General features: G+C 44.4%; 1 long non-coding RNA gene across 1 annotated transcript; it reads right to left on the bottom strand.

Annotated features, from left to right (window-relative positions):
- Positions 1–1,390: 1,390 nt before the first annotated feature.
- On the bottom strand, positions 1,391–11,597 carry LOC117066084. The gene is made up of 8 exons (XR_004430136.1): positions 9,300–11,597; positions 8,514–8,706; positions 6,558–6,751; positions 4,912–5,497; positions 3,941–4,312; positions 3,710–3,778; positions 3,059–3,159; positions 1,391–1,901 (listed from the first exon to the last, which is right to left on the bottom strand). It is a non-coding gene; the product is annotated as an uncharacterized LOC117066084 (long non-coding RNA).
- Positions 11,598–13,028: the final 1,431 nt, after the last annotated feature.

Genomic DNA, 13,028 nt, shown 5'->3' with positions numbered 1-13,028 from the left:
TACACACTGCACACACACACCATACACACTGAACCCACACACCAAACACATACCACACACTACACATATCACACACACACCACACACATAACACACCAAACACACACCACACACATACCACACATACACTGCAACCACCACACACACTGCACACACACACACCACACACACTGAACCCACACACCACACACACCACACACTACATACATCACACACACACACACCACACACACCACACACCAAATACACACCGCACCCACACACCACACACACACACCACACACACTACACACACACTGCACACACACACTACACACACATTGCACACACACACATGCACACACCACACACTACACACACCATGCACACACACACCACACACACTGAACCCACACACCAAACACACACCAGACACACACCACACACTACACACATCACACACACACCACACACATCACACCACACACACACACACCACACATACACTGCACCCACCACACACACACACACCACACACACTGAACCCACACACCAAATACACACCACACACACACCACACACTACACATATCACACACACACACCACACACACCACACACCAAATACCGCACACACACACCACACACACTGCACACATACACATGCACACACCACACACACTACACACATCACGCACACACACACCACACACCACACACCACACACACTGTACACCACACACACCACCCCCCACACAATCACACACACCACACACCACATACACTGTGCACCACACACAACCACACCACACACACTCCACACACACCACACACTGTACACCACACATATACACACCACATACCACACACACACACCACACATACACTGCACCCAACACACACACACACACCACACACACTGAACACACACACCACACACTGAACCCACACACCAAATACACACCACACACACCACACACTACACACATCACACACACACACCACACACCACACACCAAATACCGCACACACACACCACACATACACCACACACACCACACACACTGCACACATACACCACATGCACACACCACACACACCACTGTACACCACACATATACACACCACACACCACACACACTGTACACCACACACCACACACACACTGTACACCGCACACACAACCACCCCCCCCACACCACATACACTGTGCACCACACACCACATACACTGTGCACCACACACAACCACACCACACACACTCCACACATACCACGCACTGTACACCACACATATACACACCACACACCACACACACACACCATACACCACACACACCACACACACACACCATACACCACACACACTGTACACCACACATACACACACACACACCACACACACCCCAAACACACCACACACACACCACACACCGCACACATCACCACACACACACACACACACACACACACACACAGGGAGCAAGACTGTCACTGAAGAGTCTAGCATCCAGTTCTGGGACCTAGAGTTTTGGGAATAACCCTCCCCAAACTCCAAGGCTTTCTGGTTTTCCTTGAATTGTATATAAGTTTTTGTGCATTTTATTTTTAAAGAGGGACCATACTTTTTTTTTTTTTTCCCAAATTCTTAAAGGAATCCCTGATTCCCAAATGCTTGACCATATGCAGTGGGTGACTTGGGACCCACGTCCTGGATCTGAATAGCTAGAGGCTGTTTTAACCCCAATGTGACAGGCAACAAAATTCACAGAAATCATACAAGGGGGGCGACAGGAAGAAAACCCTTTCTTTGACAGTATTTTCTGACCACCAATCAAGCTTGCTTGTTTTACGTCGAATCTTGGGTGTTCAAACTCGAATTTGCAGACTTCCAGTCAGCTTCAGTCATCAGGGTTGAAAATTTCTGCAATGTGGTGGAGAAAGCATGACCTTGAAATCTGAAGAGTCTGTGGTCTGATCCTAGCACCCCAGCCCCCAACCATGTGCTATTCTGTAACTTAACCTCTGTTGCTCCCCTTCTCCCTGGCAGCTCACCTGTCTATAAAACAGGATAAAAATACCCACCTCACAGACTTATTGCAAACACTAAAGGAATTAGATACTTTAAATGTCTAGGCCGGTCGCGGTGGCTCATGCCTATAATCCCAGCACTTTGGGAGGCTGAGGCGGGTAGATCACCTGAGGTCAGGAGTTCAAAACCACCCCGGCCAACATCGTGAAACCTTGTCTCTACTAAAAATACAAAATTAGCTGGGCGTGGTGGCACATGCCTGTAATCCCAGCTACTCGGGAGGCTGAGGCAGGAGAATCGCCTCCACCAGGAGGCAGAAGTTGCAGTGAGTCGAGATCGTGCCATTGCACTCCAGCCTGGGTGACAGAGTGAGACTCTGTCTCAAAAAAGAAAAAAAAAAGTCTAGAACAGCACATGGTAGTTGCTTACACTGCCTTGCACATAGTAGGTATTCAGCAGACATTTGTTCAGGTTTCTCTATCCCCACCCAGTCCCCTTTGTTTTTTCATATATGTGGCACTCAGAATGAATACTTTGTAATTCAATCCCAAGTTTGTTTTCCTTCCCTTGTTTTTTCTGGGAAAAACAAAACAAAACAAAAAAACACCTCAGGATTGATAAAAGCAAAGAGTTGCTCAACGGCAAATCTGTCACATACCTCTTTATTTCTCTGGCTTTTGGATAGCGCAAGAAGAGGCAACTACAGAAAAAAAATGCAGAATAAAACCGCAGGGAAAAAAGCCACCCTGGTGTTTCGTGAGTTGTCGTTGTGTGAGGTTTGGCTAATTCAACAAGACCCCTTTGTTTTTGTTTTTAAACGATCGTATTAAAGTATATTTATTCAAAGGAGCACAATCCCACTCAGAGACCCAATTAGCTTGGGAGGTTTTTTCAATTTTGTGGCTCAACCATCTTACAAGTTTCTCTTTTGGAAGTGGCTTTGAAGCCAGCCTGTGACTTAAGCACTACCATTAACAGTCACACTTCAAACTCACTTGTGTGCAGACTTGGATGGTGTAGTAATTCCTTCAGTTTCACTTTGGACATACCTTTACAGAGCACTGCCTGGGCACCTTGCCTCCAACCAGGTGCTGGAGACACAGCCATGAACAAAACAGAGGTGCAGTCCTGCCCTCATGGAGCTTGCAGCCTGGTGGAGGAGACACAGTGCAAGGACTCACAGCAGAATATGCTAAGGTTTGTGATAGAGGAGGTACAAACATACGTGGTGCATAGGAGGGGGGCACCCTGTCAGGATAGAGAGAGTCAGGGAAGGCTTCCTGGGGGAAGGGACATCTAATGTGAGGCCTAGAGGTTGAGTAGAAGTTAGCTAAATCCTGTGATTCCTGGACCTCTCATTAAGAAGGAGAGTAAAGAGATGTTCAGCAGTCAATTGGATAACAGGGTCTGAGCTCAGAAGAGTGAGAGCTGGGCTGAAGGCAGTGAGTTGGGCATTGTATTAGTCCGTTTTCACACTGCTATAAAGAGCTTCCCAAAACTGGGTAATTTATAAAGGAAAGAGGTTTAATTGACTCACAGTTCTGCACGGCTGGGGAGGCCTCAGGAAACCTACAATCATGGCAGAAGGCAAAGGGGAAGCAAGAACCTTCTTCACATGGCAATAGGAGAGGGAAGAGTGAGTGTAGGAGGAACTTGCCAAATACTTGTGAAACCATCAAATCTCATAAGAACTCACTTACTATCAGAACAGAATAGAGGAAACCGCCCCCATGATCCAATCACTTCTCACCAGGATCCTCCCTCAATACCTGAAGATTATAATTCAAGATGAGATTTGGGTGGGGACACAAAGCCAAACCATATCAAACATTCAAGTATAGAATCAACTAGGAAAATGTCTCTGGGAAGGAAGCCTTTCCCAAGGGAGACTCACACCCTGGATCCTCCTAACCCATAGGGGCCGCCCTTACGGTCTGGAGGCTGGGGCTGCTCTCTCCAAGGCTGGTGTGCAGACTCTTGACCCAGAAAGCTGTTGTTGTTCCTCAAATGCCTTCCTCCCCTATCCAGAGGGGATCTGGTTCTCCTCACCCATTCCACATAGTGTCCCAGGAAGTGTATCCAAGAACTTTGAGGCCGGAGGACAGACACACTCTAAAGTGGCCCACAGCCTTGGCATCAGCCCAGGGAGCCCCAGTGAGAATCAGGGTCACCTGCAGATACCTGCACAGTCTTCTCTGCACCAAGCTGCACTTTCTGGAGTTTCAGGTCCATGATGTGATGCTATCTTCTGGGTCACAGGCAAGCAAACACCATGAAGTCAGAGGTACACACAGCTTTCAGGCCTGCGTGGAGGGAAGTACATGCCCTTGCTGTAACAACAGGCACTGAGCAGTCAGCTCTGACCAGGTTCTAGAAACCTTTGCAATCTTGAGATCCTATTCCCACTCTTTAACAGGAAGCATCCTTGTAAAGAGCTTTTGTCTTGGGGGGAAAGAAGAACAGCCCTCCGCACACCTCCCGACATTCCAAGGTTGGAGAATTAGCTTCCCGCAGCTGCTGTTGCAGGAAGCGGGTAGGCCATATCCATGTGTAAACAAAGGCAGTGAGACCCCTTTCCTTAGGGGGAAACCAGCTTCAAGAGACACAGAATTGAAGTGAGGGCAGGTGGTAAATACTGGCCCAGCATGGGAAGGGAAAGGAAATGCTTTGCTGAGCCATTTCTAGCAAATATGCTACAATCCTAATAAATATGTATTTTAAAAATCACTCTGTGATCAAAATAGGAGAACTCTTAATGTAATTTGTTTTTTAACAAGAGGAGAAGGAGCTCTGCGATTAGATCACACTTTGGGACTTCACTTTTTAAAAGTTAGCCATGAGTGCATGTTGCCAGTAAATCAGGACCCCCCACCAGGGACACTAAGTCATTTCGCATTAGCACCTATTCAGGAAATGCCCAGCTCTCCAGGCCAGTCTTTGACCAGGGATCACAGCTTCGATTTCGCGCTCTCTTTTGCCTTGGTCCCCTGCTTGAGGCTGTGCAGAGCCCGACATGACGTCCTTGTCCATGGTAACGACTTCTCAACTGCTTGGCTGGGGTGCTTTTCCAAAATGGAATCAGGGGATCTCCGACCCCACAGCCTACTGAGTGCTGCTGTCCTCTGCTCAAGAGTTCATCAGATCCTCCCTTCAAAATTGGGCCACCACTTTCCGTGTCTATCTAATGAGATGCTGTGCCACAGAGAAGAAATTTCAACAAGTGTATTGCAAAAGGCGCTGGGGAAAGAAAAGTGTTTTGGAGCTCTCTCTCTCTGTGAGCCACCTGTCTGAATTCAAAACTTTTCGAGCAAGTATTTGTTTTTCTAGAGCATCCAAGTTTATCAGTTAGAAAATCCAGGCAACCCTGTTTCCCACAGTTGAGGATTGGTTTGCCTCCTGCAGCAAGAGCTCACAAAGGGAATTACTGGTGTAGCTGTTTGAGGAGTGCACCAGGGGCCCAGATCCTCTGTCTTCCTGCTCCTTGGGTCCTGAGTGTGACAAAACAGCCATCACTGTCACGAGACAGCTACAACAATTTCTCCTCTTTCTCCTCTTTCAGGAGGAGAAAGATGGAAGATAACCATAATCCTTTTCCACAGGAGCTTTGTTTCCCAACATTTTATGTTGCAAATGTTGTATAGATACAGCAAAGTTGAAAGTATTTTACAGGAAAGATTTTTTTTTTTTACCCAAGGCCAAGGTTCTACTATTAGCATTTTACCATTCTTGCTTTATCGCATATCTATCCATATCTAAGAGTTTGATCAGTCCATGTAATTGAACAAAACCTATTCTCTCTACCCTACAGGCCATTACATTGGTAATTATGAATAACACAAGGCAGGAACCAGGCACTGTGCAGTAAGAAATGATAGCCTAAGGGAGAAAGGAAATACTAGTCCATACATATGGCCGTATGGGGTCATTAGTGAAGGAGTAAAAGCTCTACACACACAACTGCCCATGGACATCCCTGTACTATGGCACACACCTATAAATGGTGATTACAGTGATCACACTGACCTCTTAAAAGGTCTAAACTGGCTGGGTGCAGTGGCTCACGCCTGTAATCGCAGCACTTTGGGAGGCCGAGGGAGGTGGATCACAAGGTTAGAAGATCGAGACCATCCTGGCCAACACGGTGAAACGCCGTCTCTACTAAAATACAAAAAATTAGCCAGGTGTGGCGACACACGCCTATAGTCCCAGATACTCGGTAGGCTGAGGCAGGGGAATTACTTGAACCTGGGAGGCAGAGGTTGCAGTGAGCTGAGATAGTGCCACTGCACTCCAGCCTGGCGACAGAGCAAGACTCTGTCTCAAAAAAAAAAAAATCTAAGTTATGTTCAGTTAAATCTGGTTAAGAGGGCAGAGGCATTTTTAACTCATTTAAGAAATATTTTCATAAAACGGTTTAATATTTTAAGTGCGATTACATTTAAGCTCCCTGGATAACTCACTTACATGTTTTATTTCATGTCCCAGTGATGCAGAGTAAGCCACATTGTGGTAAATGCATTCTACACACAGGATTATAAATGCACTTACTTGTTTACTCATCAAGTAGAGAGCAGAGAGCTTCCTCTATGCAGAGTGCTGTGAGTTCATGAGAGGCACAGAAAAGGTGATGGAGAATTATAGGAGGGATAGACATCCAACTTGAATCAAGACAGAAATGGTCCTTCTTCCACACCTGCAAAAGCTGCAGCACATCTGATGTGCAGTGATGGGAGGAGGCTCTCCTGGAAGAAACGGGGAGTAGGAGTAGGAAAGTGTAGAAAGTACAGCTAGAGGACAGTGGGGTTTGGTATGGACAGAGGAAAGGTGCTAAGGGGTGGGTTATGTAGAAAGACAGGTGGATGTTCTTGGCAATAAAGAATTTTGACTTTTACTTGTAGACTATGATACATGATTGAAGGTGTGGCAGGACCAGAGCCGTGCCTTTAGAAGTATGTTCTGCAAATAATATGTAGGCTGCATTGCCATCGGGAGAGGCTGGAGACAGCAAGACCCAGGAAGAGGTCAACTGAAATAGTTCTGTTAAGAAATAATGAAAGGTCCCAAGCAAAGACTTGTACATGAACATTCATAACTGCTTTAGTCACAATGGCCCGAAACTGCAAACAACCAAATGTCCTACAACAGAATAATGGATAAACAAATTGTGTTACATCCACATAGTGGAATACTACTCAGTAATAAACAGGAATTAACTACTGGTACATGTAACAACATGTATGAATCACAAAATCTTTATGCTGAGTGAAAGAATCAAGACTCCCCACAAAAGAGCATATATTGTATGATTTCGTTTACACAAAATTATAGAAAATGCAAACTAACCCAAAGCATTGCCTTGAAAAGTCTGACGATAACCAATTTTCTTTCCTCTTTAAGTTACAGGCTTTTTGCTAGAGATTGCTTTTTTTCTTTACCAGCAATTTTACTAGTTTACTACAATTTGTCTTGGTGTTGGACAAGACCCAGTAATTACATTACAGTATGGTTTTGTGCTCATTATTCTGGGTAACACTCTCAGGTACATAGCATGCTTTTTCAACATGCGTTTTCAAATCATTTTCTTTCTGATTTTTGAAAACATTGCTTGAAGCAGGGTTTTTAGTAGTTGCTCTGTTTCCTTGCATTAGATTTCCTCTTCGATGCTTCTGTTATCTATATTTTGTTTTTTTTTTAATTTTGAATTTTTTCTCCTTTTCCTTCCCTATTTCTCTTAAAATATTATTTGCCATTTATTTCCTGTCTGTTCCTTCTGGATTACTCTTCTTCTAAAATTATTTTTCTTTGTAGTTTTTTCTAGAATTCTGCTGCCTCATTCCTGAGTTTTTCTAATTCTGATTTATGCTGTTCTTTCACAGCCCATGTCATTTTCTAATGTCTTTCAGCCTGTTTTGAAGTGGTGCATTACCATTTCTGTGAGCTTTACATTTTTTTCACTGCCTGTAGGAATGTCATTCGGCTTCTTATTCTCTTTTAACTTTATATGACATGTTTTTGTTGTTATCTACATGTGACTTTAGTTTTCCTAAACTTTTAAGAGGGAAGATTGGCTCAATGAACTTTTCTAACTTCACAGAGTTCTGAATATTCTCTCTCGTTCTCTTTCTCTGTGTGTGTGCATGTGAGTGAACAAATATGCTGGCTTGCTTTCTGTGAATTTCTGGCTGTTTCCCTCCCTCTGTAACTGTACCCAGGACCTTCCCTTTCCTTCTTCATCTGTGTTTTCCCTAGTCTACTCATTTTGATTTCATTCTCAGATTTCAGGACTCCGTTTTGAGAGTTCACAGTGGCCCGGCTGCTCCACCCGCTAAAGGCTTGATTGCAGGTGTCTTGCACCCACCCATTCAGCTTTACCTGTTCCCAAACTGTGTTGCTCTGCTTCCCCGTGCATACCTGGTGTCTATTCTGAAGTTATCCTGCTCTCCAGCACATACCTAGTGGCTATTTGGAAGTTTTCTCTGATCTCCCAGATGCCCTGTTGCTTACCTCTGCTTTCTCCTGAAGAGATGCCAATTCTAGGCAGGTCTCAAAGTTGTTCAAGGGTTTTCCCCAACCACTTGAATGCTGGAGTTTGTGGTTTGGATGTCTAGTTGCTGCGACTTTATTTTTTCTTTTATGTGGAGATTTGGAGAAATCTAAGAACTATGTTGCCATCATCATCACAGTCTTCTGGAGTTCACTAGTTTAATGAGGAAGGAAATAGCTTAGGGGGGAGGAAAAGGGTAAAATAGGACAGGCACAATGAACAGATTTGTGGATTGTTTATATATACCAGCAAATTTAAAACAACAGTCCTCTTGCAAAATTTTTAAAGTAAAGAATTTGTGAGGTTTTATACAAATCTGTATATTTGGTTTCTCCTTAAAACAGAAGACCTGGTAATACTGGGCCTCTGTACCTGGCCTAGCAATCCCTACTCCACCCATGTTCTCATTTATGTTATTTATGTTATCTGTCTGTTCCCTGAAGACTTTGGGTTTAGAGTCTCCAGTCTAGAGTGAAAGCCACCATGTACATGTGATTCAAAGCTCAAGAACTATGAATGAAACACAAATTCTAAACAGACATGTTAGCTCATCATAATTTTAAATTCCTCAATTAATTTTACCAAACATATATATATATAAGCTTCTTTTCTAATAAAGTATGATTAGAAAATAAGGTTGGTTTGCCTATATAAAAAATAAATGAGTGCTACTGTCACACACAACATGAGTGTATCTCACAAGCATAAGATGAACAAAAGCAGCTTGACACAAAAGGACCTCATACTTTAAGATTTTATTGATATGAAGTGCAAGAACAGGCAAAACCCTCTAGGATCAGAATGGTGGTTACCTCTGGGTGGAGGTGGTGATTGACTGGAAAGAGATATTAGAAATATCTTGATCCAGGAAGAAGTGGTTTCATGGGAATTATATATAAATTCATCAAGCTATGCACTTAAGACTGATTACTTGTACTGTATATATATTAAAACTCAATAAAAATTTTTGACTGTCATTTTAAAACCATGCTACAAATATGTACTATGTACATCAATTGGAGGTGGCACCAGAAGGCATCAGTAAGGAGTCTCCACATGGTCACCACCACCACCAACTTGAAAATAGGTTAGTCTCAGAGGATTAAATTCCAATTCTGTGCCTAAAAGATGGGAGAACAGACAAGCAAAGTCACTTTAGAGAGGCCCAGAGGACATGAATCTGATGGAATGTATTGGCATGGAAAAAGGAAGAAGGCACGCATAAGAATGGTGGTGCTGGTGCCGGATGGGTCGAGGGGCGAGGGGTCTGCTGAAGTTTAGAAAAGGGAGTCATCATGGCTAAAGAAAGCTGACTGTGATTTTGGGCCTCCTGTGTCATTTTCTTACAAGAGGAGACTGCTAATCCATGGATGCAAGAGCCCAGTTCCCTGGGGAGTTTTGTGTCTTCTTGTAAATTAATCAATTAGCATCTTGTTTACATAAATTGGGCTCTTGTAAGTAAAGTTAGAACAAGTCAGTTTCTCTGCGTGGGAATACCTCTGAAACGCTGGCAAGGCCAGGTGGCTGGATCTGCACAACTGGGGGTCAGACTCGGACTCTGGCAACTTCCCCAAAGTCTGGCCTTGCAGGAAAACCTCTTTGTGGCCAAATGGGGAGTCTTCAGGGTGGCCTCAGCCTGCACTATCGTGGCCCCTGGGCCCTGCCCAGGCAGTGACAGCACTACCGCCCTGCGATGGGGACATGGAACGTGTGAGCATGCGGTGTGGGTGGCTGGGACTCTCATGGCAAACAGCACATAAGTTGAAGGCTCTGTGAAGAAGCACTGACAGCTCTGGTCACTTCCCATCGGGCAGGAACCCCTAAATATTGATTTATTTGAAAACCTCAACTATAATTCTCCTAAAATTCTCCAGATCAAAAACACGTTGTCCTTTCCTAACAAAATAGAATCATTTGAATGGGATTATTACAACAATGCACCAATTTCAAAATTCTTATACACCACAAAATGAGGGGAATTTGTGTTCAGATATCTTTCAAAGCAACGAATTTTTAATTAAAAATTGAAATTGGAGGAAAAGCTCGGCTCTAATGGAAGGGCTCTATATCCATGCTCTGGGTAGTTTACTACAGTGACCAAGTTGATACAGTTTTTATATTTGCTAACTAGTATCACATTATTCAAAAATTATTTTGCCGATGGATCTTCAACTGAATCATGCTCATAGTTATGAATTTTCTGGCATATGTCCTTTTAACTAGTTGATGATAAAAAATGATGATAATAATAGGAGTGATTTTTCACTAAGCTGTAACCATGCCCTTCTAAAGTATCACATGTCTGCATGGCACCAAAGGCCAATGAACTCTCACCCTTCTACAGAATCCAGCAGGGGGAGTTTGAGGCCAGGGGAGCCTGGTCATTCTGGGAATGAATGGGAAGCACCCTTGTATGGTCAGTGGTCAAGCTGCTGCATTCCTAGGGATGGTTTTTCCACCTGGTGAAGCCTCTTTCAGAACCATGGTCCCCTTTAGAGCAGTGGCGGATCATAGCAGATGTAACAGCTCTAAGTAGAAGCTCTTTGACAATAGAGGGAAACAGAGGCTGTGACTCAATGACGCTGCTCAGAGTGGGCGACAGGTGAGTAGAAAGGCTGAGGGCCACAAGCAGTGCTCCCAATGGAGCAGGTTGCTGTGGGAATCTGGGGCAGGGTAGGTCCACATGCTGTACCTGCTCCCATTAGCAGCCCTGGGATCCACGAGCCTGGACACTGTGTGGACTTGACAAATTCTACTCATCGTGCAAGTGCTTTGGTCAAGCTCTAAGTGTACCCTGCCTCCTTCTCCTCAGAGGACCTTTGCAGAGGCTGTTCCCTCTGCACAGAGCCCTCTTACTCTTATTCTAGTTTACTTTCTCCCTTTCTAGAGAAGTCTCCCCAGTCAGGTCATATTCACCATCTTACTCTCCCTCCTGAAACCACAAACTCCACTACAGCATTTATCCCAGGTAGACTTTTTATTTGTCTGGGTGATTCTTTGATGACATCTTTCTTTAGCACTACACTGTAAGCTACAAGAGGGAAGTGACTGCACAAGAAAAGACCCCTCCCCCTCCCCCTCCTTCTTCTTCTTCTTTTCTTTTTTTTCTTCTTCCCCTTCCCCTTCCCCTTCCCCTTCTCCTTCTCCTTCTTCTTCTTGGCTCACCATTCTATCCCCATGACTAGTACAGTCCCTGGCTAAGTGTGTCTTAAACGAATAAATAACTGAATAAATTTCTTCTCATTTTGTTGAGTCTAGACAACCAAATTCCTCTGGTTCAAACTTTCCTCCTTCTCCTAATTCATTCATCTACCTATTCTCTATCCCAGGCAACCACAGCGCTCAAATGCATATCTCATGTCTCCCATCCCTGTTGGCTGCACCAGAAGGGGCCTGTTGGTTTTCCGGGAGTTCATGTCCTAAGTATGCTGCCGCTGTCAGCTGCCATTCTTTGCGCTGGGTGAGGCCTCTATAATCCTATACCTCACTGGCCTCTCAGAAGATGGGGACTTGAACTTCCGTGCAGATGTGTGATTTGCCCAGACCTTCTTTTTTCTCATTACCAGATGGCCCACAGGACACGCCGGGGGCCATTGTGTTACTAAGGGTCTAGCAGAGCTTCAGGCCTTGGGTTTGCCATTTACTATGGGTTTGGTCTTAGGAAAGTTGTGTAACTTCTTTGCATGTAAGCTTCCTCATGTGCAAGATAAGGATAATAGCATTTGCTTCACAGAGTTGTAAAATTAAATAAGATAATGCATAAGAAGTACTTAGTATGGTGTTAGGCACATAGGAAAAAATGGCGTTTCTATCTCAGTACATGTCAGGATCTGCAAAGACTATGAAACTGACACCTGTCACACTGGGCCTCACACCCTGGCAGGTATCACGATCACGAAGTTGGTCCACCCTTGCCTGTAGGGTGTCAATTACTCCACAAGCCAGGTATCTGGTTGGGTACAGCTGAGCCTGAAGTCCCTTCCTGTTAAAGGGCCCTGAGCAACATATATCATACTCTTCTTATCCAGATGAAATTGCACTTAGAGCACCAAAGGCAGCCCGAAAGAACACAAATCTGAAAGGCGCAACCAAAGGCAGTGTTTCTCTGGCTCTGCAGGAACAGTATCAGAGGTGGAGGTGGTGATAACAGCAACAATAAAGTCATAATAATAATTAGTATACTTAGCTGCAATTGACCACGTTTTATTGCTGAATTGTCACAGCAGCCCTGACCAAGTAGTTATTATTGCCCTCACTTACAGAAAAATGACCCAAAAAAGTTACCCAAGATCAGACTAGTGAGCAGAACCAGTAGAGAAACCTAGCTATCTGCGTATTCCATCCTCCGGGCGGCACAACACTGCCATCTCCTTTATCTTAAATGTGTGTGGGAGCGAGAGAGCTAACGTTATGTGAGGCTTTAAATTTTTAAGCCCCGGTCCATGGAACTAACCCATCTACTTTCCTTCAATCTC

Source organism: Trachypithecus francoisi, unplaced genomic scaffold (genome assembly GCF_009764315.1).
Source record: "Trachypithecus francoisi isolate TF-2019V2 unplaced genomic scaffold, Tfra_2.0 Contig01579, whole genome shotgun sequence".
NCBI classification, from domain to species: Eukaryota; Metazoa; Chordata; class Mammalia; order Primates; family Cercopithecidae; genus Trachypithecus; species Trachypithecus francoisi.
This window is presented reverse-complemented; position numbering and strand designations above follow the sequence as displayed.